Below are 27,059 nucleotides of genomic sequence, written 5' to 3'. Positions count from 1 at the left end.
CTACCTTCTTCCCCAGCGCTGAGTTTCTCTTCTTATAATCGGTGTCTCCCTGGAAGTACAGTGTGAGTGGTAATGACTGCCTGCCTCCCTAATGAGTCCATTTTCCTGCTCTTGATGTTGTGTATATACACACACTGCAACCTACCTTACAAACCACAGAGACGGGAAGAGAGAGAGAGAGCAAGAGAGAGGAGGGAGGGGGGAAGAGAGGGAGAGAGAGACAGAGACAGAGCAAGCGAGTAAGAGAGAGAGAAGAGGAGAGAGAGAGAGAGAAAGAAAAACAGAAAGAAACAGAGAGAAAGGCACAGACAAAGCCCTCCTACCAGACAGCAGACAGCTCTCCTTCCCCTATCCAGCAAAATGCAACTCGTCTAATGCAGCAACAGGTTCAGTATTGCCAGACTAACAGAGTGAAAAAGGTATAGTCTCTGTATCATTATTGCTTGCAAATAAACAGTTTAAGAGCAGCTGGCTCCACCTTCTTTATTTATGCTCCATTATGAGGAATGTATTGTTTCAGTTCTGGCAGTACATGTAATTATCATAAATACATTTTTTGCATATAAGCAGGAAATAGTGAAATGCATAGCTTATTTGTGCAATCTTTTAAATGTATTTTTTAATGTGAGAAGAATGTGAACAAATCAGCTCTGACAAAAGCCTAGTAATGATTTTAAAGTCAGAGCAGTCTTAAAGGAGGCTCTGTAAGAAACAGACTCCATACAATAGGAAAACTGATCTCAGACAAAACTGATAACTGCAAAGAAGAAATCATTGCTCAGTTAATAAATCGAGACCATATACAAAATTGCAGACTTACAAAATTACAGACCAAAACAGAATTAAGCTTAATTAAGTAACTAATAGGCTAGGAACCTAGAAGAAGGGAGATTGGCTTCTCATTTAAAGCATCTAGCTGTACAAACATCACAATGCAATGTACTCTGTGTGAACAGGTGCAATGCGTATAGTACATAGTGGTACAACGACAGAAATAAATCCTATAAGAAGCTACCATCACAATCAGGATGAGATTTCATAGAATATGGGACTGAAACTACAGCAATTACCCTTAATCTTTTATTAGGAGGGAAAAATAAAAATAATCAATGCTTCTAAATAAACTTGCCTTAAAAGAGAAAAAAAACAGTTTTTCTTTGTCTGATACTTCTAACCAGATTTTTTCTATATTCTAGTTCCAAAATTATGATGTTATTATACTCCTCACCCCATCACATGCTTCCCACCCACTTTCCCCACTCCTAGGTGCCCTTTCTCCTGTAAGTGATATATTTGCAGCTATAGAATTACAAACATCAGAAAACAGAAATAGTTTTAAGCCACTCTCCTCGTCCCCCAATTTTTAAAAACTAGACTCTGCTTGACGAGTCATATCTCCTTCTAGCACTATTATCTATCTAGACAGCCACCTTCCTTAATATATTTCTATACAGTTTGGCTATGTGTCATTTAGATGGGACTTAAGAACATTATAATAGAGGTAAAATTTTCTAAAAAATATTTACACACAAATAAAAAATATAAGTGCATTTGACTTATTCAAACCCTGCGTTTGGGCAACAATAATCCTAAGTATATTAATTGTAAAAATCATCCTTTTTATGTGGTTTTGTGTATTAACATGCTTCAAAAATTAGAATATGTCCCTCTGCATAAACAAAACTACCTTGAAACAACAGCTTCAATTCTTTTGTTTAAAAAAAATCAGTTTTCAATTAAAAAATTAAATAACTTTCAACATATAACTTATAGATCAACTGAATCTTCACCTTATTCACAAAAATCCTTAAGAATGTCAAATAAATTTTGGGTCATGTTTAGAATACAGATCAATATTGCTTTAGCTATTTTCAGGGTGGCTAACCTACAGCATAGACATTACAATGTAATATCTACCTATACATTATACAAACTATCCTGGGAAAATTTCTAGTAAGAAACCAAGAGTCCAGACCACTCTAGTCTCATTGTAATCCACCAATTCAACCTCTCTAGTGCTGCAGTAGTATATCACCCTCCCAAGGGTGGATGATTAAGAGGAGACAGACACACACTAAAAATGATTTAACAGTCTCCTACTTCAGGTCACTTGTCTGTAGAGAAACTTTTCCAAAATATATTTAGTGTGCCCAAGGTACCAGCATGTATCTCCTCCTCACTATTTGGCCTGGCAGCTCTGCTTTTCTACTATTGCCCTATTGCTTCTCCGAAGCTTTATTAAAATGTATTAAGAAAAATGTCAATTAAAAAAACACATAAACCTCAGAGTTTGACAGATGGATTTGAATTAGATATTTGTATTTTCTGAATTTTTAAAATAAGGTTCTAGGTATTTTATTTTGTTTCATTTTGTTTTTATTCAAGGAGAAGACAGTATTTGGTTTCTACCAGCAGGAATCAAAAGGAATATAAAGGACCATGAAGGCTCTTTTCTAAAAAACAACCTGAGAGCTAAATTTAAAAGGAAAACAAATCTTTTGGCTTAGTGAAAAATGAGACTGGGCACAGTGGCTCACACCATAATCCCAGCACTTTGGGAGGCCGAGGCAGGAGGATCACAAGGTCAGGAGTTCGAGACCAGACTGGCCAACATGGTGAAACCCCGTCTCGACTAAAAATACAAAAATTAGCTGGGGGTGGTGGTGCATGCCTCTAGTCCCAGCTGTTCAGGAGGCTGAGGCAGGAGAATCACTTGAACCCAGGAGTTGGAGGCTGCAGTGAGCCAAGATCACACCACTGCACTCCAGCCTGGGCAACAGAGCAAGACTCCATCTCAAATTAAAAAAAAAAAAAAGTTGAAGAAGAAGAAGAATGTACAACATCTCAAAACTTTTCCCATATCTGTACATTTTACTAGATTCAAAGCACAATAAGTGGTACATTGTTAGTACTTACTGGAATTCAACATATACTTTCCCTAGTTGGGACTGGAGACAATAAGGTCTGAAGAAATCATTGTAATTGGCTACCATACTATGGAAGTTATAAAGTTATTTAATTAATTTGCTTCATGTGTTGATATGTCATGGGGCAATTTGGTTCTGTAGAAAGACCCTAAAGTGGAAGTTAAAAGCTGGTTCTGTCCCAAATTAATCTATAGATTCAATTCAATCCCAATCAAAATCCCAGAAAGTTATTTTGTGGATATGAACTAAATGATTCTAAAATTTATATGGAGAGGCAAAAGACTCAAAATAACCAACATAATATTGAAAGAGAAGAACAAAGTTGGACAAATGAAACTACCAGACTTCAGGACTTACTATAAAGCTACAGTAATCAAGAATGCATGATACTGGCAAAAGAATAGACACAGCAGATCAATGGAACAAAATAGACAGCCCAGGAGAAGGCCCACATATGTATAGTCAACTTATCTTTGACTTAAAAGGAAAAGCAATACAATGGAGCAAAGACAGTATTTCCAACAAGTGGTGACAGAACGACTGGACATCTATATGCAAAAAAATAAATCCAGACGCAGACTTTACACTCTTCACATAAATTAACTCAAAATGGATGGATCATAAACCTAAATGTAAAATGCAAAACTCTAAGACTCCTAAATAGGAAAAAATCTGGATAACTCTGGGTTTCACAATGACTATTTTAGATACAACACCAAAGACATAATCCATGAAAGAAATAATTGATAAGCTGGATTTAATTCAAATTAAAAAGTTCTACTCTGCAAAAGACAGTGTAAAGGTAATGAAAAGACAAGCCACAGACTGGAAGAAAATATTTGCAAAAGATGTATCTCATAAAGGACTGTTATCTAAAACATGCAAAGAATTCTTAAAACTCAACAATAAGAAAATATTATAACCTGATTAAAAACGGGCGGAAGACTTTAACAGGCACCTCACCAAAGAAGATATACAGATGGCAAATAAGCATATGAAAGGGGCTCCATATTATATGTCATTGGGGAAATGCACATTAAAAATAACAATGACATACCACTACACATGTAATAGAATGGCCTAAACTCACAGCACTGACAGCACCAAATGATGATAAGGATGTGGAGCAACAGGAACTCTCATTCATTGTTGGTAGGAATGAAAAATGGTACAGCCACTTTGGAAGACAGTTTGGCAGTTTCTTACAAAACTAAACACATATACGATCCAGCAATTTCTCTGGTTGGTATTTATGCAAAGGAATTGAAAACTTATGCCCACACAAAAACCTACACACAGATGTTTATGGTAACTTTATTCATAATTGCCAATACTTGGAAGAAATTAATATGCCCATTAGTAGATGAATGGATAAATTATGGTACATCCAGGCAGTGAAATATTATTTAGTGCTAAAACGAAATGAGATATCAAGCCATGAAAAGACATGTAGGAAACTTAAATGCATATTACTAAGCAAAAGAAGCCAATCTGAAAAGATTGCCTTCTATCCACTGTACGTATCTGTACACTATATGATTCCAACTATATGACATTCTGAAAAGGCAAAACCATGGAGACAGCAAAAACTCATTGTTTGCAAGAGTTTAGGGTAGAGAGAGGGATGAACAGGAAGAACACAGGATTTTCAAGGCAGTGAAACTACTTTGTATAATACAATAGTGACAGATAGACGTCATTATACATTTGTTCAGACCCACAGAAGGCACAACACCAAGAGTGAACCTTAATGTAAACTATGGGCCTGGAGTAATAACAATATGTCAAAGTTGGCTTATCATATGTAACAAATATATGACTCTGATGGGGGATACTGATGATAGGGGAGGCTGCGCATGTGTGAAGGCAGGGGGTATACAAGAAATCTCTGTACCTCCCCATCAATTTTACTATGAAACTAAAATTACTCAAAAAAAAAAAGTGTATTAAACAATAAATTAAAAGAAAATTGGTTCTGGTCCCAGCATTGCCACAAATAGCTTGCACACCCTGGGCAAGTCATGCAACCATCCTGAGTTTCAGTTTCTTCCTATGCTAAAAATAATAAATTTAAAAGGACGGAATTGAACAGCATATCATAATAATAGTTATTATAGCCAATGCTTAAGTGCTTACTATGTGTCAGGAACTGTTCTAAGTACTTTTTATTTCTTAACTCTTTAAAGCCTAACAATTACCCTATGATGTAGGAATTATTTTTAGTCTCATTTTCCAGATGAAGAAAAAGAGAGATTAAGTGACTTGCCTGAGATCACATAGCATAATAATAATGATAGGATTTGAACCCAGCCTGTCTAGCTTAAAGTTTATGTGTTTAATCTCTACACCATACTGTTTTACCCAATACCTAAAGATAGTTAAGGCCCCATCCAGCCATAAGATTCTGTGGTTGTGAGTCAAATCTAGTAAGTCCTGATGATTTCTTACCCTATCTTGCTTACTAACACAGAATAGTGAAAATTTGCTGTTCAATACCCATAGCTCTCAATACGTTTGATTTAATGGTACCCAGCAACTCCATCTAAAGTACATACTCTATCATGCATTCTTAAAGGTTGCATAGTTCAAGATTCAAATATCTAATAGTAATGCAAATAATTGTTTAAAGAACTAAATAATAAACACAATAAAACATTTCCTATTTTCTATAGCCTGAGAAAGGAATAAAAAAGCAAGAATTCAATTGTAAAGGATTTGTGTATTTTTGGGGTTTTGTTTGTTTGTTTGTTTGTTTTTTGAGACAGCTCCGTCGCCCAGGCTGGAGTGCAGTGGTGCAATCTCGGCTCACTGCAACCTTCGCCTCCCCAGTTCAAGCGATTCTCCTGCCTCAGCCTCCTGACTAGCTGGGATTACAGGCGCGTGCCACCATGCCTGGCTAATTTTTGTATTTTTAGTAGAGACAGGATTTCACCATGTTGGTCAGGCTGGTCTCAAATTCCTGACCTCATGATCCGCCCGCTTCAGCCTCCCAAAGTGCTGGGATTACAGGCGTGAGCCACCATGCCCGGACAAGAAAAGTCTGGGATTAGTGGGTCAAAATGAGTAATTGCTACACTAAGTAAATGACTTTGCCATTGAGGACACCACCATAAAGTTAATTGTAAGTGGCGTAATTAGATAATAATTCTTTTTTTTTTTTTTTTTTGAGACGGAGTCTCACTCTGTCGCCCAGGCTGTAGTGAAGTGGCCCCATCTTAGCTCGCTGCAAGCTCTGCCTCCCGGGTTCACACCATTCTCCTGCCTCAGCCTCCCGAGTAGCTGGGACTACAGGTGCCGGCCACCATGCCCAGCTAATTTTTTGTATTTTTAGTAGAAACAGGGTTTCAACGTGTTAGCCAGGATGGTCTCGATCTCCTGACCTTGTGTTCCGCCCGCCTCAGCCTCCCAAAGTACTGGGATTACAGGCATGAGCCACTGCGCCTGGCCAATTAGGCAATAATTCCTAACCCTAGTCATCTATTTTAAAATTGTATCCCATCGAGCCCAAGGACAATAGTAGGCCAGGAGTACCATCCTTAAATGGGAAGAGTTGCATATCTAATTTAAATTCTAATCAACAAATGTTTAAATTTAAAACTAAAATAAAGTATTACATGTAAACTAAGTCATTGGAAGTACATTTATTATGGCCGGAGGATTTTATATGCCTCCCCTCCCTACAAGACTAGGAGACTCCCTCCCCACCATCGCCACCTTCTTCCCCTCTGCCCCCCAGAGCAGAGACCCTACTTATTAAGCTTTGTTGTTCTAGCATCTGGCAGTACACTTGTAATATATCTGAAGCTCAAAAAAGTTTTCCTGAAAGAATGAATGACTAAACAAACAACAGTACATAGGGTTTATAAACCTTGGTTAATTAAAAACTTAAATAAATTTGAGCTATAAGGATGATATAAACAAGTAAATAGCATTTCGAAAAATGTATTAAGTCACATATTAAACATATCCTTATCTTAAGATCTTGTGACAAACAAAAATAGAAAAAGTAATCTTCAACTTTGCTGTATGTTTGAAAGAATTTCACAATAAAAATTTGGATAAGGCTGCATGCAGTGGCTCATGCCTGTAATCTCAGCACTTTGGGAGGCCAAGGTAGGAGGGTCACTTGAATCTAGGAGTTAGAGACCAGCCTGGACAAAATACTGAGACCGCATGTCTATAAAAAAATCAGCCTTGTGTGATGGCATGCACCTGTAGTCCTAGCTACTTGGGAGGCTGAGGTGAGAGGATTTCTTGAGCCCAGGAAGTCAAAGCAGCAGTGAGCTATGGTTCCACCACTGCACTCCAACCTAGGTGACAGAGTGAGACTGTGTCAAAAAAAAAAAAAAGTTTGTTAAAAAAAGTATTCATATCTCACACCAGTCAGAATGGGGATTATTAAAAAGTCAAGAAACAATAGATGCTGGCAAGGCTGCAGAGAAATATGAACGCTTTTACACTGTTGGTGGGAATGTTCAACCATTGTGGAAGACAGTGTGGTGATTCCTCAAGGATCTAGAACCAGAAATGCCATCTGACCCCACAATCCCATTACTGGGTATATACCCAAAGGAATATAAATCATTCTACTATAAAGATACATGCACACGTATGTTTACTGCAGCACTATTTACAATAGCAGACATGGAACCAACCAAAATGCCCATCAATAACAGACTGGATAAAGAAAATGTTGTACATATACACCATGGAATACTATGCAGCCATAAAAGGAATGAGATCATGTCCTTTGCATGGACATAGATGAATCTGGAAGACATCATCCTCAGCAAACTAACACAGGAATAGGAAACACCGCATGTTCTCACTCATATGTGGGAGCTGAACAATGAGAACACATGGACACAGGGAGGGGAACGACATACACCAGGGCCTGTCGGAGGGTGGGGGGTGAGAGGAGGGAGAGCATCAGGACAAACAGCTAATGCATGCGGGGCTTAAAACCTAGATGACGGGTTGATAGGTGCAGCAAACCACGGTGGCACACATATACCTATGTAACAAATGTAGAGGTTCTGCGCATGTATCCTGGAACTTAAAAAAAAAAAAAGATATTCCCATACAACTATCAGAATTTCAATAAACATCATTTCTGAAAAGAAAATTCAGCTTGCCTTCACATTTCATTTATCTATTATTTCTTTCACATCTATAACATAAGTGTTTGTAAAAGGCTGAAGTTGGCTTCAGAGTACTTCATAGGAATGGAATTGTCCTCCTTGAGGAAAACATCTTGATAAGGTGCTGGAGTCAGAGACTGAGGCATAAATAATTCTTGTGGGGTTAAACTGTACTACATAAAAAATGAGTAACAATTTGAAGTTATGGGAGCACAGAGATGAGAGGGAGGAAGAAGAGGAGTAGTGGGAATTTCCCAATGTAAACGTGGCCAGATTTTTTTAAGTAATGCCTAATAATAAATTCTATGAAGTTTATGTTTTGTGATGCAAATATTCTCCTTCTCTCCAAACTTTCAGGAAAGGATAATGTATATTCTACAGTCTTATATAGTAGTAGAATGAAGAATCAAATAATGAAAAAAATGAAGTTATTGCCTCACATTCACAAATATACTGTAGCCTTTATAATCACGGCAGTTTCCTAATAAGACAGAAAATATTCCCGGAGTTCCTCGGAGTGACCATTGGTAGAGTGAACAGTGGCCAGTGAATAGTAAATAGCAAAGAGTAGAAAATCAAAAGTATCTTTAATACAGAATGACTCATATCTATATATGAGTCATTTTCCACAATTGTAAAGGAGAAATATGACCATGGGGAAAAGTGGCATGGAGTTTAGTATCTGAATGATATTATGCTATTATAGCTGTTGTTACTACTCCTATAAGCTGATCTTAAATGATATTATCTTTAGAAATTTAGAAGAGGGTACTTTTGTGACACAATCAATAAATGCTAAATCAATGGATTACAAAACATAAAAATGTTATTTGTAATATCTCCCTGGCTCCAGAACAACGTATTAGACACATATACTATATGAACTCTTCCTGCTGCCTGGTCAATCCTCTCTACTAAACAATCTACAACAATGCCAGCAACTATCTTAGAAGTTTCCACATCTACATAATTTACTTATATGTACAGTTTATATTTAATACAAAAGGAAAGGAAAGAGAAACTACAGAGTGCATTCTATAGGAAAAATAAAAGTCACAGAGAAGATATAAAAGATACATCTTAATTGCCATAGATGTTTGTCAAGCAGGTTGGTGAGATCCTTACTGTCTGACCTGGTGAGGCTATACTCAAAAACTCAATAGTCTTCATATCTTTCCAACATACCAAAGTTGCTACTATTAATAAGAATGCTTTATTAAAAGTTATCTCTACTACATGTGTCAGAAACTCAGCCCAACATACACTTTCTCATTTAATCCCCCAACAGCATTAAAAGAAAAGAAATCTCATTTTCAGATTATACACAAACAAAAAGAGGCCCAAAGACACAGACCTAATAAGTAGCAAACGTCAGGCCTAACATCTATCCAAATGGAATGTGTAAGGAATAGAAGGAGGGGCTTTATAAAATTACTCCAAAAATTATCTAGAATAATAGACTGGTGATATTAGGTAGAAAAAGAAGACTAATGATGGGGAACAGATTTGAAAGGATATATGTTCCCTAGATAATTTCAAAACTTAAATTTTATATTTGTTTGAGGAAAAGTATATTAAGTATCTTAAAGTAAAATTTAAAGAAAGGATAATGGAAAAGACTAGTATATTAAAAAATAACTTTCAAAAGCGACGAAAGAAACATACCATGAACCAGTTTGATTAAAGAGTTGGAAACATTAGGCGGGGCACCGTGGCTCACGCCTGTAATCCCAGCACTTTGGGAGGCCGAGGCGGGCAGATCACCTGAGGTCAAGAGTTCGCGACCAGCCTGGCCAACATGGCGAAACTCCGTCTCTACTAAAAATACAAAAAAATTAGCTGGGCATAGTGGCACATGCCTGTAATCCCAGCTACTCGGGAGGCTGAGGCAAGAGAATCACTTGAATCCAGGAGGCGGAGGTTGCAGTGAGCAGAGATCACGCCACTGCACTCCAGCCTGGGCGACAGAGAGGGACTCTGTCTTAGAAAAAAAGAAAAAAAAAGAGTTGGAAATATTAATAACAATCTGTCCAGCAATTTTGAAGCCAGTTATTAATAACGGAGTCAGCATGATAGCAGCCTGCTAAGTCCTCTGAGGCAACAGGCCATAGGGATGATTCAAAATGGGTAGAAATGGTATCTTTTATTTTTAAGAAAAATCACTTAACCCCAATAAGCTGTAGGCTTATAGCCATAACTTTTTAAAAAATGTATAAGGTCAGATCAAAAGTTTTTATAACATAATCTACATAAAATATCTATCTTCTTCATTTGTATTAAATACAAAAAATTACTTTACAGTATATACATTCAGAATGTATGTCCGATATGTTTGGTAGGATTCTTGTAAAACAAAAATTTGAAATGAATTACATTAAATTTTATTTTACACTTATATTGGGTATTTCAAAATTGTCATTTACTTAATTTTGACTAGTTTATCAGTTTATATCTCAGTGAAGAGAACTGTATATAAAACAAATCCGGCCGGGTGTGGTGGCTCACGGCTGTAATCCCAGCACCTTGGCAGGCCAAGGCAGGTAAATCACCTAAGGTTGGGAGTTTGAGACCAGCCTGGCCAACATGGTAAAATGCCATCTCTACTAAAAATACAAAAATTATCCGGGCTAGGTGGCATGTGCCCGTAATCCCACCTACCCAAGAGGCTGAGACAGGAAAAATCACTGGAACCTGGGAAGCAGAGGCTGCAGTGAGCCAAGCTTGCGCCACTACACTCGAGCTTGGGCAACAGAGTGAGACTCTATCTCAAAAAAATAAAAATAAAAAATAAATAAATAAAAATAAATAAAACAAATCCTCCTTCATGTTAAATGTCCACACATTTGAATGGATTGAATTTACTTATCACTAAATATGATGTACTACTCTATTTCAAACTGATGGCACTTTACCACTGAAAATGTGATAACTGGATCTTCCATAACACAAATAATACTCCCAACGTCATTTAAACCTATGTGAAATTTGAATATCAAACAGTATCTCACCAGTTGAGAAAACAATTTTATTAGTAATCAACAAAAGAACACTGCCCATAATGAAATCTGTATTAATTGCAAAAAGAGTTATGAAAGAAATAAATCATTATTATGGATTTTATTTTAAAAATTAAATGGTCTGGGACTCCCAATACATACCTCTTATGATGTTTTATCTGAAGGTCACAAACGGAAATAAACTGCAAACCACTGTAAGCTAATATCTTAATAAAATTCATGTAACTTTTGTCTAAAGTAATTAAAATTCTCTCCCTAATATTTTTCCACCAATAAATGCACTTAATACCCACTCAATAATTAATTTGCACTTTAGCAGTTTAATCAGATGTTTAAAAATACATATTTACAATAAAACAATAGATATTACAGAATATTTGATAACATAAAATAATTCGATAATTAAATTCTGAAGTTTTCCAGGCACTATATTTTTACTATTACTATCATTTTAAGTTACCTTAATAAGTGTATAGAAATAAATAATAAATTAGAGAAGTTTTAGGTAGTGGTGAGTGGCAGTCAAAATATTTATAGCTCATAAGGAATGGGCACAGAAGAAATGTTACCATGACTAATCAAAACAGATGCTGGCTGTAAATACAGTGGGTATTCCCTGAATATCAACCCTAATTTAGGTGTCAAATCAAAATCCATCTCTTAAAGCAAATCAAGAAAAGTGAAGTAATATGTAGTTTTACCACTGAGTTCCTTCCCCTACTCTCAAGAAATTGATTCTCCAATTATTAAAAAGTGTATGCTCCATCAGTAAAAATATTTAAAACTCTGCACAGATCACTGTTAGTTCTCAACTCCATTCCTAACTAAACTTTAGATTATTACTAAAATTTTAAGGCTCTTCCATATTTGGGTGTGTATGTTCTATTACATTTTTTGTGCTTAGATTTACCTTTTATTTTTTAATTGACATATAGTATTTATACATATTTATGGGGTACATGTGATATTTTGTTACATGCATAAAATGTGTAATGACAAAGTCGGGGTATTTAGGTTATCCATCACCCTGAGTATTTATAATTTCTATGTGGTTTTCTTTTTTTTTTTTTTTTTGAGTACTCTCTTCTAGCTATTTTGCAATATAGAATATTCTTATTAACTACAGTCACCCTACTCTGCTATTGAACATTAGAACTTCTTTTATCTAATTGAACATTTGTACCCATTAACCAACCTCTCTTCATCCTCTCCCAACCCACTCAATCCTCCCAGCCTCTATTATCTATCATTCTACTTTCTGCCTCCTTGAGATCAACATTTTAGCTCCCACATGAGTGAGAACACGAGATATTTGTATTTCTGTGCTTGGCTTATTTCACTTAACATAATGACCTCCAGCTCCATTCACGTTGCTGCAAATGACATTTCCTTCTGTCTTATGGCCAAATAGTATTTCATTGTGTGTATATATGCCACATTTTCTTTATCCATTTGTCCACTGATGGACACTTAGGTTTAATTTCATATCTTTGCTACTATGAATAGCGCTGCAATAAACATGGGAGTGCAGGTGTTCCTTTGATATACTGATTTCTTTTTGAGGGGGATACTCAATAGAGAGATTGCAAGATGATCTGTTTTTCATTTTTTGAAAAATGTCCATACTGTTTTTCATAGTGGCTGTACTAATATACATTCCCATCAACAGTGTATAAGAGTTCCCTTTTCTCTACATCCTTACCAGCATCTGTTATTTTCTGTCTTTTTAATAATAGCCATTCTGACCAGTGTAAGATGTTATCTCATTGTGGGTTTTGATTTGCATTTCTTTGATGATTAGTGATGTTGAGCATTTTTCCTATACCTATTGGCCATTTGTATGTCTTCTTCTGAGAAATGTCTATTCATGTCCTTTGCCCACTTTTTAATGCAATTAATTGTTTTTACTGTTGAGTTGTTTGAGTTCGTTATATATTCTGGTTATTAGTCCCTTGTCAGAAGAATAGTTTGCAAATATTTTCTGCTGTGTTTAAAAGGTTTAATTTTAAAAAACAACAACAACAATGACATCCTACAGCAGTTATGTGTCTATTGACTTCGATTTATTCACTAAAATAGTTTGCATATAAATGATGGGTGAATTCCTCTTCTAGGCACTCTTTCTGTGGTAGAAGTTAAAAACTACAATTCTTAGATGGCTTTGCCAGAATACGAAGCATTGGTATAAGATCAAAGGCAAAGACAGACTTCTTCCTGCCTCCTGCTTTTGGCACTGAAAATCTCAGCAATGGTGCTCCAACAGGCTCTGCAGCACAGAACTCTTGGTATCTAGGCTCTGGACTGCTGATTGCAACACTGGTTATGCAAGTGCAGAACAATGCAAGTGCAGAACAACAGCAGCCACCACAAGTGACTGGAAGCTCCAGCAGCTGTGACAAGCACAACAGAATTCAAGAAATTACATATTATCCTGGATTCTTGAAGTGTCCATAGGAGTGCGGACACCTGGCTTCCTACAATGCAGTGAGATTGGTGATTCCAACAGCCACAGCAAAATGTGGAAGCAGCAGCAGCAGCGGCAGCATAATACTTATAAGCTCTGGATAACAAAACTTTCCCTTGCTTTCTGAAGGAATTTGTTACTAAATAATATTGCCGCCTTCTATTTGCTCCACCAGACTTTCCAACACTTTTGTAATCAGTTCCCTGGATTGAAGTTCCTCTTTTCTGAGTCATTTCTGTTTGTCTGGGCATTGATTAATATAAGCCCATACTCCAATATATGCATAATTATTTATAATATACATACATTACTACAATACATACATTACAGAACATGCAGCAATAGATATTTTAAAAGACTGAGGTAAACAAGAAGTAAACATTCTAAATTTGGGGCTCTATTTATCAACAATTTTAAAACATTTTGCTCTTACCGAAGAGCAAACTGCTCTTGATGCTCTTACTGAAAAACATTAAAACAAAAATTTGAGTAAATATGTGTTTCTCTATGTCTTGGCTTGGTTTTACACTTTGCAAAACAGTCATCTGAAAATACAGTACTATTTTCAGGTTACTTAGATATAATGGTTGCGATGGGTGCAGAGGAGGGGTGGTGGTAAGTTGAGGGAGAAAGCCTCACAAAATAGTAAATTCAAATGGAAGAAAAGTATCAATGGCTGTGATTACTACATCAAAATAATCAATTTTTAATACTAATGGCCAATTATGTAAAATACTTTGTTGAAATTTAGCTAGTAAATTTCCATCTTCACAGATGTAATAAGTCATTCCTATAAACTAAGAGGTGTAGCATTTTATTTTTTAACAAAAGGATTTTAAAATCAATTTAAAGATTACATTTGAAAGATCTTAAAATAAGTTATAACATTATGTTCCAAGTTTTAAAAAATATGCCAATACATTTTTGTACAATTTTCAATGTATATAGAAACTAGTTTTACAATTACATTGGTTTTTGGCAAGAAAATCACATTGTAATGAAAAGAATTACAAACATTCACTATGAAATGTTTTCTCCATAACCACAGGTCCTTCAAAAAGCAGTTACTTTCTCACTCATTATTAGTACTACTACTTTAAAAAGACAGATCGAATATGTTATTTTTCAAAAATATACATTAGAGAGCATAGTATTGACAGTCATCTGTCATAACAGAAAAGGTGAGCAAAATTAGAACCCTTGTCATTCTGTAAAAGAAAAATGCATAATTGCCATAAATTTCTTATTACTTCTCAATACTCTACCACTGGATAACCAGTGAACCTCAAGTGGTGCAAATGATATTCATGGCCCATTCTCCGTCTTATTACAAAGTATCATAAAGAGTCCACTAAAATTTTAAGATTCTTTCACATTTGGTAACGTATTTTTGACTACATTTTAAAGCTTTAACTTAAAAAACAAAAACAAAGTGACTACATCAATGATGTCCTACAGCACTTGTGTGTACTTATGACTTCAATTTATTTGTTAAAATAGCTTGTCTGTAAGACTGAAGGGATTTCATGTGTAGAAGTAGTTCTGTAACCTGCCTCAGCAAGCTTTTTTCTATTCCATTCAAACCAACCACTCCAATATTCTAAAACTATGTAACTATAGATAACATAGATTTTCAAGAACACACTGTTTTAGTGTAGGGCAGTATTTTGCTGTTTAGCCACAATCTTCTCCAGTGATTATTTTGGTGATTTACAACAACATAGTTCTTCGAATTATTTCAATTGAGCCTAGCAAATATCATTGGATGAAATGTTAGAAATATTGGTACTTTCATTTAACTATAAACATTCCACACTGCATAATTTGTTCAATACTTGTTTTTGTAAATCTTCAGCAATGTTTTCTGTACATATTCTAGCAGTATTTGCTGACAAATGTGATATTGTTTGTTGCCATATTATTTTTCATACATTATTTCAGCCATTATTGCTCTTGAAGAACAGTGTTTCCAATGGTAAATATGTTTGTATTTTAATATCAAGTTTTTTTAAATCCCCAAAAGTCTTCTAAGTGTTCATAATATGTTTCAGGGATGTTCTTGTTCAAATGGGCTTGGATTATTAGTATCATCTTTTCTATGCTTTTTTTCAGTCAGTTGTCTGTTTTTTAAGAGTTAGTTTTAGTTAAACTAATCTGTCACTAATCTGTGACTCCACATAACAAGGCACAGACAACATTTAGTAGCTCCAACTCTTTAACAAACTCCACTCTCTCCCATCAGGATGTTCTGTTTAAGTTGCAATGCATGTAAATAATGCTATGATATTGCCCAGCTCTATCTGGGCATATTAACTGCTGGTAACTTTAACTTCTTAGATTTTTTAAATAAAAAACACAAATAACAATTTTTATTTCTTCTCAAACCCTAATGCATCATCTTGCATATTTCTTGGAATGCACGGACTTTATTTTTGAGGCCACTATTCTATAGTATGGGCTTTGGACTCAGATTTTAAAAATATTTATTGGCTATGTATACTTAAGCAGGTTACTTATCCATGAGTCTCATATAGCTTATCTATAAAATAAGAATAACTATATCACAGAACTGTTTGATAACTACATTAGATTGATAATAAGAGATAACATTTTTGTGAACATACAAAGTGCAAGGCTCTAGTCAAAGCACACGAAATTTATTAATTCTTGAGTACGGTGTCTACACACAATGAGCATTTGATAAATATTAGTTTTCTTCCCCAGGAAAGAGAGAGAGAGAGAGACAGAGACAGAGAGAAAGAAAAAGAGAGCAAGAGAAAGAGAGATTAACTGTTCAAAATAAGCAATATTTATTAGGGCAAATAAAGTTGGTTGTTTACATGCCTATCTCTTCCACAAAACCTCAAGGCTCCTAATCATGCTGTAGTCATCATGTATCTGTATTCAAAGCACAAAGATCTGAATATGTTATGTGCTCAACAATTAAATAAATATTGTTAAGTGAATATACATAGGGTGACACCATAGCTTGCTGTTTATTATCTGTAAAAATTACAGCAAATCCAGCAGTGACAGGATGTTCAATTAACTGCACAACCATTGCAAAACATGCTACTGTTTTTGCCAAATTCTATTATACTGTTGCAGAAAGGGTAACACTCTCCAGAGCTTTTGAAAATACAGTACTCTTTGATTATTTGTACTAACAGATGGGACATAAGGTATGGATAATCCAAAAATAATTTGTTTGGATTTTGAAATGTGTTTTCATATTTATATCTAAGCATTGGCATACCTAATATTCTATAAGAATGAATGTACTTTGAACAACAAGAGTATGAAAAGCTGACTTAGAAAAAAGTTTAACACAAATTAGTTTCTCTTATCTTTTTCCTTAACACTTCTGTGTAACCTATACCACTTTGATTACTCCAACTACATAGAACTCACCTTTTCCCAGACCTTATCAGATTATCTAAATGTTGGTTTCTACAGGAATATTTTCCGTATAAAACAGGGAGTTCTCATCAATAAATCTGAAATCAAGTTTGCCTAGGTATTATTAAAAAACAATCAACAGAAATATAAAATATGTCATCTGCTTCAAAATTAGGAATTTTTATTTTTAATAAATTATTTTATTCCTTTGTGTATTACAAACCATTAATGTCCTCCACAACTCTTTTTTTTTTCAGTTAAGAAACCAGAGGTAGAGAAAAACTAGCTTGTGATATACAATATTTAGTTATGTAATCCATCTGATATCTCACAAGTTTTCCTGTCAAATTTATAGTGCTCTTATTTTTTTAAAAGATAAATAAATTATTGTGAAATGCTTAAATATAGTAAAAGGAGGAATAATAAATGCAAGGCATCACTGTGTCTCAATGAGAAACTGAAAGATTAGCTTTTCATCTTACTCTTAATTATTCATGGGCCATACACTCTATCTCTAGGTGTATGGGAAGCAGAGTGCTTCGGTAGAAAGAACGTGGGCTTTAAAGTCAAAGCCTGGATTTGAAAGAAGCTTCCACATTCACTACTTGTGACCTTAAACAACTTACTATTTTTCCAGAATTTCAGTTTCCTCATAGCAAAGAGAAGGCAAAAGTATTAAATGAGAACATATATAAAGTGTTTAACCCTTAGGAAATATTCATTACATAGTAATCCAATTCCTACCTTTCTTCCCAAACCAGAAATTCTCAAATTTTGTTGTATTGTAGATCTCTTCTTTTTTAATTTTTATTTTTTAGAGATGGAGTCTCACTCTGTTGCCCAGGCTAGAGTGCAGTTGTGTGGTAATAGCTTACCGCAGACTCAAACTCCTGTGCTCAAGCAACCCTCCCACCTCAGCCTCTGCAGAGTGGCTGGAACTACATGTGTGTGCTACTGTTCCTGGTTTGTATTATTATAGATCTCTTCTAACTACTAATGATTCACATCAATAATTGATACTTCTCTATCACATAAGTTATAAAATTTCTTCACATAAACTGTTGAATTAAATCCTCACTGTCACTCTGTAATCAGACTTTAACCTAGGTCAACCAGCGCACTCAACATTCCATCAAGCCTGCTCCCCTATTTTAAAAAAAAGTCCTCACCACAACTAACCGTTTTACACTAAGAAAGTGACATCTAATGATAATAAATATTATTAAACTATTTGGCTAGGTCCAAATAAGGACATATTCACATAAATATCACTAGTGGTTCTAGGACCTAAAACTTTACCTGGTACAAAATTTTTTTTTTTTTTTTTTTTTTTTTGAGACGGAGTCTCGCTCTGTCGCCCGGGCTGGATGGAGTGCAGTAGCGCGATCTCCACTCACTGCAAGCTCCGCCTTCTGGGCTCACGCCAAGTACAAACGTTTTTGTAACACTTTCCTACAAAATAGCTTATGAAACAAATTTAAGAAAATATGCTCACATGAAAACTTTTAATAGCTATTATGATTATTTTAGAAAGGGAATGACCCTCAAATAAAATTTAGTATATTTTCTATTCTTTAGTAACACATTAAATTTCCTCAGTATAATTTCTTTGAAAACGATATTGAAAAAATAGATAATGTCTAAAATATTGGGTGGTCCATCAAAACAAGATCCCCACTTAACCTAACCACCTCTGAGAGAATAGCTGGTTAATCACTTAGATTATCCTAGGGCCACCTCTCAAGACCACAATTTAAAAATCATTTATTGATCCCTTACCTTCTCTTGAATATGTTTCTTACTAATTAGAAGGAAACAGAGTATAAAAGTTAAAGGTATGTGGGTTCTGGATTCATATTGCTTAAGTTCAAATCTTGGCTTTACTTTTAAATGAATTCCTTAACATTATTAACCCTTTTGTACTCATCACTAAAATGAGGGAAATAAAAGGACCTATATTATAGAGTTTTTGTGATGATTAAATAAGATAATTCAAGTACTGGTAATAAAAGTTGCTAAAATTTATCAGGCATTTTACCATATTCAGACACTATGCTAAATATTTTAGACATATTATTTCATCTAATATTCACAAAACCCTGTATAATATATCTTATAGATGAGAAATGTGAGATCCAAGGTGCCACAACTCATACACCAGAACCATGATTTAAATACAGCACACTAATCCTACAGTACAAACACTTAGATGCTAGGTATATGGCAAGCTCAATGCCTGGCACATAGAAAGCATTCAATAAATTTTAGCTTGTGTTTATTTCTATTTTATCTAAATGCCCATTTATTTGAAAGTTCTGGATTAAGAAAATGTGGCACATATACACCATGGAATACTATGCAGCCATAAAAAATGATGAGTTCACGTCCTTTGTAGGGACATGGATGAAATTGGAAATCATCATTCTCAGTAAACTATCGCAAGAACAAAAAACCAAACACCGCATATTCTCACTCATAGGTGGGAATTGAACAATGAGAACACATGGACACAGGAAGGGGAACATCACACTTCGGGGACTGTTGTAGGGTGGGGGGAGGGGGGGAGGGATAGCATTGGGAGATATACCTAATGCTAGATGACGAGTTGGTGGGTGCACTGCACCAGCATGGCACATGTATACATATGTAACTTACCTGCACGTTGCACACATGTACCATAGAGCCTAAAGTATAATAATAATAATAATAAAAAGAAAAAAAAAGAAAGTTCTAAATTGAATAAAGTAGTTCTCAAATATTCAATTTCACGATTCCGATTCCTTGCTTTTACCCTATCCAACCCCATTGTTCTAAAACAGAGATAGAGAAAGCAAGCACACAAGCAAGAGTGTAATACTGTGAATTACTTATATGACACTTAGCTAATAAAAGTCAATAGATGGAGGAGTCTTTAATGCATATTACTAAATGAAAGAAGCCAATCTAAAAGGCTACATACTGTATGATTACAACTATATGATATTCTGGAAAAGGTAAAACTATGGAGACAGTTTAAAAAAAAATCAGTGGTTGCCAGGGGCTGGGGGAGAGAGGGATGAATAGGTGGTGGACAGATAATTTTTAAGGCAGAGAAATTACTCTGTATGATTCTTATAATGGTGGGTACATATTATTATGCGTTTATTCAAACCCATAAAATTATAACGCCAAAAGTGAATCCTAACATAAACTATGACTCTGGGTGACAAAGATGTAGAAACGTAGTTCATCAATTGTAACAAATGTACCGCTATGCTGGAAAACGTTACTAATGGTGGAGGCTATGTATGTGGTGTTAAGATGTGTTTAGAAAATCTCCGTATCTTATGCTCGAATTTGCTGTGAACCTACAATTGCTCTAAAAAAAAAATCAAGTCTATTAAAAAATTTATCATGTAGTAGATCTTGTATAAAGTCTCAACAAATATCAAAGAATTAACATCATACTAACTCTCTAAGCACAAGCAACTTAAGTTAAAAATCGACAGAGAAAAATTTTTTGAGTCAGTAGGAGTTATTTTGGGAATAAAACACAAAGTAAAGACTTGAGGGGATTGAAACCATCAGGATGAATGTAAGCCAGACGGGGGCAAATTACAGAATGTCAATGTGCCTTAACCTAGGAAAGGTAAATTTCTAAAAATGATACCAAATGGTTAATAATTCACTAAATAAGAAATTGAAGAGAATTTCAGGTTAGAAGGTTTTAAAAAGTGAAATAATTGTCCAAAGTCACCAAACTAGTTCACGAGAAAGCTGGAACTAGAAACTCATGCCTCTCAATCCAGTGTTCTTTCCACTATAACAGATTGGCACCATAGAACATGTTTGACTCAAGGCAGTAAATTAAGTACACTGAAGAAAAAGATAAGAAAAAAGTGATAAAATGTAAAGTCTTTGATTCAGACCCAAGTATTACAGCTGGTATGGCAAAAAAAATAGCCACAATTTCTAAATGACTTTAACCAGGAAAAAAGAAAGAGATGAGATTTGAAAAGGAATTAAATTTCAAGAATCAACAGGAAGTGATGACAGACTTCCCTATTTGGTAGTTTCAGGCCTGAACTTTTGTCATTAAGGTAATAATTCAAAGTGCTTTAATGCCTGGACTGACCACCACACTAAATAACAAAATTATAACCCGTTGAGCTACGGTCAGTTTTATAAACTGTGCCTAAAATTTCCTGAGTTCAAATCTGATTATAAATGGGCAATAAATTCATCTGTTCATTGGGCTGATTTATTTTACTTTATTTTCTGGGTGCATTTAAAATCTTTTTTTATTGTGGAAACTTTCAAACATACAAAAAGAGTACATAATAAATGATTCTCTTGTACCCATCATTCAATTTCAGTAAGTCACATTTTGCCTTTCAAATTTTACCTATTGCCACTACCATCTTTTTTTTTTTTCTGGAGTAGCTGAACTAATTTAAGATGAAGAAGGAAAAATAAACGATGAAAGGAATATTTTCAATCTGTTATTCATTGAGACTCTAGCCAAAAAGATTCCAAATTATGAGGCAAAAAGAAAAAAAAGACAAGAGTCAAGAAGTCAAGAATAATGAAGTTAAAGTCTATTAGTGAGATGGTCTAGATGCATTACTTCAAAATAAATGGAACTATTGTCTATGGGGGAGGAGATTTTAACAAATTATTTTCCAATAATTTAAGTTTGACCAAAGAAGAATGGCAGAGAATGTTGTAAAGCTTTATTGATATTATAGTTTATAGAGATGGGCTTATCTTCAAGGAACATAATGATTAATCACATCATGTTTAAATTCATATAATCACTAACTTACCATATTCCACTAAGCACCTATAGGAAGAAAAGTTTGCACTATTCATAAAATTTCAACATAATCAAGTCTTAGTTTATTCTTAAAGCTCAAAGTTCATTTTTATTTCCCTTGAAGTCTGTGTTTTTATGTACTTGAGAAAGATCTCCCCATTTTTAAATTTGGAAATTTTAAATTAGAATTTAAAGTGACTTTGGTCAAGTTCAGTGGTCTTTTTTAAGTAATATTAATAAAATTACATATTTCTGGACCTTGAAGGATTCTTCTGAGCATTTAGAATCATACTGCAGTTTCCAGACTAAACACTTTAGCCAGAGACTATGAGAAGCGGGCAATGCGGCAAATACAAGCATATCAAAACCATCTTGATCGAAAAGAAAATGTGGATAATGTCATGCTGAACCGTCTTAATTTTTGTCATGAAACAAAGGGCAAAACTTGGCAAGTAAAGATGAGAGATGAATTTCTAATGGGGGAAGAGGAGTTAAAACTGAAATAACTAGTGAGGCCCAACTAAGGTTTTAAAGCATGAATCTAAATACCAAGATTTTTTTTTCATATTTGGTTCCTCCCTATTGACTTTTGATTGCAAGACCAATGGACAGCGACTGTCTAATTCTCTTCTCTTATCTTCCTTAGCAAAATGTTAGCATATAGCTGTCTCTTGCTTCCCATTCTCCCTTAAATGTAAAAAAGTTCCTCAACCAAAAATATTACTTCCTACATTTCATATAAATCAAGTCAAATTATGTCTCCATACAATCCTATATCTCTGAGGAGATCCTTGGTTCTCCATGGATTTTAATTCAGTCAAAATGTGTCACAGTCCCTCAGTGCCTTTATTTGTCCTGCCTCTCCATAAAATCTAAGCTCTGCCTTTCCATTGAACATTTGTCTATGAAGACTTTCTATATATTAATCCTATTCTTCATCTTTCTGACCATACATTCCTAAAATGGCTATACATTCTGATTAATACATTTCTATGCATTATAGATTACCCATTTTAAGTACCTCAGTGTCCACCTATCTTCATCACCTACTGACAATCAACTTTCCACAAGCCTACATTGACATAGCTAGATCATTTACCAACTACTGCTCACTCCTCCAAGTTCTGCCTTGTCTACAGACTAATTTTCAGGGTCAAACACCCATTCTTGAGGCAAACACGTATTAATCAAAAGGTCAGAACCCAGTAAATTACCTGGAAACTCCAATCACTGTGAAAAACACGCATGATTTTTCATAAAGGTCTAATTATTGCTCTTTTTTTCAAATGATCTGTCATAGGCTAGTTCTGTGTGCCGTGCTACAATACACTTCTTTCTATGGCATCCACTCGAGGTCAGTGAAGATTCTTCTATTTTCTCAAATTTACATTCCCCTAAGATATTTGGTCAGCAAAGGTGAGAAATATTAGGACTCTCATTAAACATTAGCACTTTGCCATTATCTCTTAATATTTTTGTGGGCACCTATTTTCATTCCATCCCAGAAAAACTTCTTTCCCTATGCCATTTTCCCTTCACATAATTTAACAATATCTAGAATAGCACATTAATAGTTGAAGATGTTCTAATGTATGAATTATTACTAAAACAATTATTTACCTATCTGATCATATAATTTATTTTAGAAATCAAAATAGACACAGAGAATAGAAAACAAAAGAAGTAAGCATTCTAGAAACACAAAAGAATTAAGAATGGAGGCAGATTAAACTGTCAAAAAGTGTTGCTTTACTAGAAACACTAAGTAGAATGCTTGTCAATTCTCTGACAAATATACCACTTTATAAGCTCTGGACACCTGAGAAGAGAAAATGGCAATGACTGAGGGAAGTTCCTCCAGCCAAAGCTAAATATGACCTAAGACCTGACATATGTCACATACACAATCAACTTACTGCTCAAAACCAGTAAACACACATCCAATCCATCATTTCCAAGGCACCTGTACATATTTCTCAGTGGTTATGTACCTTATATTCTTTATTCCAAGACTGGCTTTGATGCTAATGTTTGACTTCATTCTCCTCAATAAAAATACGTGGCACTAGTACAGGACTGAGGAGAGGCTGGGGTTTCTAAACAATCAAAATGTTAGTTCTGTTTAAGGATAACTCAGTAAAGATTTCACAAAGCAGCATTCCTTAGCACTACACAAATAAACCCCATATAAACAAGCTACCAAGCCACCTGACTACTCTTGGCCTTTGTTTCCTCATCAATAAAATGAGGATAATAATGTTAACTACCTCATAGTGTTGAAAGGAACAAATGAGTTAAAATATGTTAAGCTCTTAAATGTTGTCTGGCATGTAGCGATATTAAAGAGCTAAAAATGGTATTAATAATACCTGAATGGATGTTATTTCATTGAGTAATTTAGATTTATACAAAGTTGCTAAAAAGTAATGTAAGTGAATAGTATATGTTTTATACTTTGTTAAATTAAGAAATTATGATATCAACTTAGAGTCTTAAATATACTGAACTTGTAGTAGTATTCCAATTGAATTAGTTTGAATATTATAAGGTTGCCATTACATTTTGTTGGTGCTTTTTTCCTTTTTATCCCACAGGTTGACATCATCAACAAATGTAAGCCAAGCAAAGTAGTTACTGTAAGAAATGCTTTAAATAAACCTAAAGACATTTTAAAAAATACATATGCATTGATAACTAGGTTGTATATATAAAAAATGAAGCATGTTTTTTCTAAATTAAAATTTAGCTTGGGGAGGAGTGTCTGACCTTTAAGAAAAAGATAAAACTCAAGAAATAAATTGTGGGATACTTGCCCAACCACATATAAGGACTTACTGTAAAGCTGTACTAATTAGTAAAATGTGTTACTGGTATAGAGATAGTCCAATCAACCAAGAGACACAAAACAGAGCCTATAAACAGGCCCTTGCAGATACAGACCCCTGACAGACAAGAGCTGGCATGGCAAATCACTGAGGAAACACAAGAACATACAGTAAACATAACTGGAAAATCGTGTTTCTCTATAGAAAATAATTTAAACTTTTATGTATAAATAATATACAAAAATCAACTCAAGTGAATGATTTAAGAAAATTAAAAAGCATGAACCATTAAAGAAAATCTGTATGAGCACATAAAAATTAAGATTTTTATGTTTATTAGAATACCCTAAAGATGACAAAATAATCTGCACAACAAACCCTGTGACACGAGTTTACCTATAAACAAACTCTGTGACACAAGTTTACCTATAAACAAACCTGCACATGTACCCCGAACTTAAAGTTTTTTTAAAAAAAAAAAAGGAAAATGTGATATACAGGCCAGCCATGCTGGCTCATGCCTCTAATCCCAGCACTTTGGAAGACCAAGGCAGAAGGACTGCTTGAGGTAAGAGTCTGAGACCAGCCTGGGCAACACAGTAAGACCCCACCTCTCCAAAAAAATTAAAAAATTAACTGAGCATGGTGGCATGCGCCTGTATTCCCAGCTACTCAGGAGGTTGAGACAGGATGATCCCCTGAGCCCAGGAGGTCAAGACAGGAGTGAACCATGATTGTGTCACTGCACTGCAGCCTGGGCAACAGAGCAAGACCCTGCCTCAAATAAAAAAAAAAAGAAAGAAAGAAAATGTGACATACATACACAATGGAATACTATTCTGCATTAAAAAGAAGAAAATTCTGTCATTGTGACATCAATGAACCTGAAAGACACTATACCAAGTGAAATAATCCAGGCACGGAAAGACAAACACATGTTCTCACTCATGTGGGAGCTAAAACAATGAAACTCATAGAAGCAGAGAGAATAGTGACTACCAGGAGATGGTGGGTGGGGAGATGGGAGAGATGTTGGTTTAAGGATATAAAATTTCAGTTATACAGAATGAATAAGTTCAAGAGATGTACAGTATGGTGACTATAGTTAATAACAATGTATTGTTTGCTTGAAAATTGCTAAGAGAATAGATTTTAAGTGTTTTCATCACAAAAATGTAAGGTAATGCATGTTAATAAACTTGATTTAGCCATTTCATAATGTAAATGTATTCTAAAATAATGTTGTACGTTAATGTACATAATTGTTGTCAATTAAAAATAAGTTAAATTTTTACATGTAGAAAATAAAGCTAATAATCATTTTTTAAAATAATACACACATACATACAAAAAGAATGCCCTAAAAGAAGTGAAAAGACAAGCTACAAGGCAGAAGAGAGAGAATTAGTATCTATAATATAAAGAACTCAGGCAAACAATAGAAAAAGAATCATACAAATTTTTTAAAAGAAGAAAAATAGGTAAAAGAACCACCATTTCACAGAAGGAAAAGACACATGTAGGAAAAGACACATATACATGTTCACAGCCTTGTTTCTTGAGAAGCAAGAAAGTTTACATCAAGACTACTGTAAGATATTTTTTATTTACTCAGGTGGCAAAAATTAAGAAGTCTGACAATACCATATGTTAAAGAGAATATGGGTCAACAGGGATATTTTATACAATGCTGGTGGGAGTGTAAATGGCTAATATCATTTTAGGAAAACAATTTGACAATCTCCTGCAAAGTAGACCATTTATACATCTATGACATAGCGATTCCAATCTCAGAATATACCTAAAAGAGTGTCTTCCAAATGTCACCAAGAAACATGTGCAAGAATGTTTATTCTAGCACCATTCACAGCCACAATAAAAGGGAAACAACTCAAATGTCCATTAGAAGAAAGGATAAATTATACTGTGGTATAGTCACAAATACTATATAGAAGTGAAAAGGAACTCTATAAGTTACAATTACACACAACATGGGTGAATCTTAATAACTTAATGTTGAAAAAAAAGCAAATTCTAGGAGATAAGTACAGCAGGCTATTAATGAGTTATTGAGCTACAGCTAATAAGTTAATAATTGGTATTATTTGTGACCATCTGCAGGAGTAATATTAAAAGTTTATAAGTAGTAAAGCTATATATATTATTTATGAAAAAATGGAACAATAAGCACAAATTTTAGGATAGTGGTTACTTCTGGTTAAGGGAATATAGGTGTAAGTAGGAAATGTGAGTTTTGATGTTCTAATACTTTGGTTAGGTCTTGGACTCATAGGTATTTCTTTTGATTTAAAATAACGAATGAATGAATGAAAGAAAAAAGGAGAACGCATGGAAAAATGACTATGAACTATGTTATGATTCACCAATTCTGTGTGCTTAAAGTCCAATTCTCTTAAATGACAAATGATTTAGTAGTACTTCTCACACTTTCTGTACATATGAATGACTTGGAGTCTTGTTAAAATGAATA

At 34.6% G+C, this 27,059-nt stretch overlaps 1 protein-coding gene across 16 annotated transcripts in view; it reads right to left on the bottom strand.

The window, feature by feature from the left end:
* The window catches only part of ZBTB20 (zinc finger and BTB domain containing 20), an 841,831-nt gene that overhangs the window by 792,663 nt on the left and 22,109 nt on the right, over positions 1-27,059 (bottom strand). For 5 of the 16 annotated variants that reach the window (XM_063721750.1, XM_054551480.2, XM_054551484.2 and 2 more), the window contains exon 1: positions 5-1,197. The exons of 9 other annotated variants lie outside the window; for them this stretch is intronic. The gene's annotated coding sequence lies outside the window, so the exon portion shown is untranslated. Of the gene's footprint in view, positions 1-4 lie in introns of all 16 variants that reach the window. 2 more of the 16 variants (XR_010139138.1, XR_010139137.1) reach the window with 1 other exon arrangement.

The sequence above is a fragment of the Pongo abelii genome, chromosome 2 (assembly GCF_028885655.2).
Source record: "Pongo abelii isolate AG06213 chromosome 2, NHGRI_mPonAbe1-v2.0_pri, whole genome shotgun sequence".
Lineage (NCBI taxonomy): Eukaryota > Metazoa > Chordata > Mammalia > Primates > Hominidae > Pongo > Pongo abelii.
The sequence above is the reverse complement of the archived record's forward strand: the minus strand, read 5'-3'. Positions and strand labels throughout refer to the sequence as shown.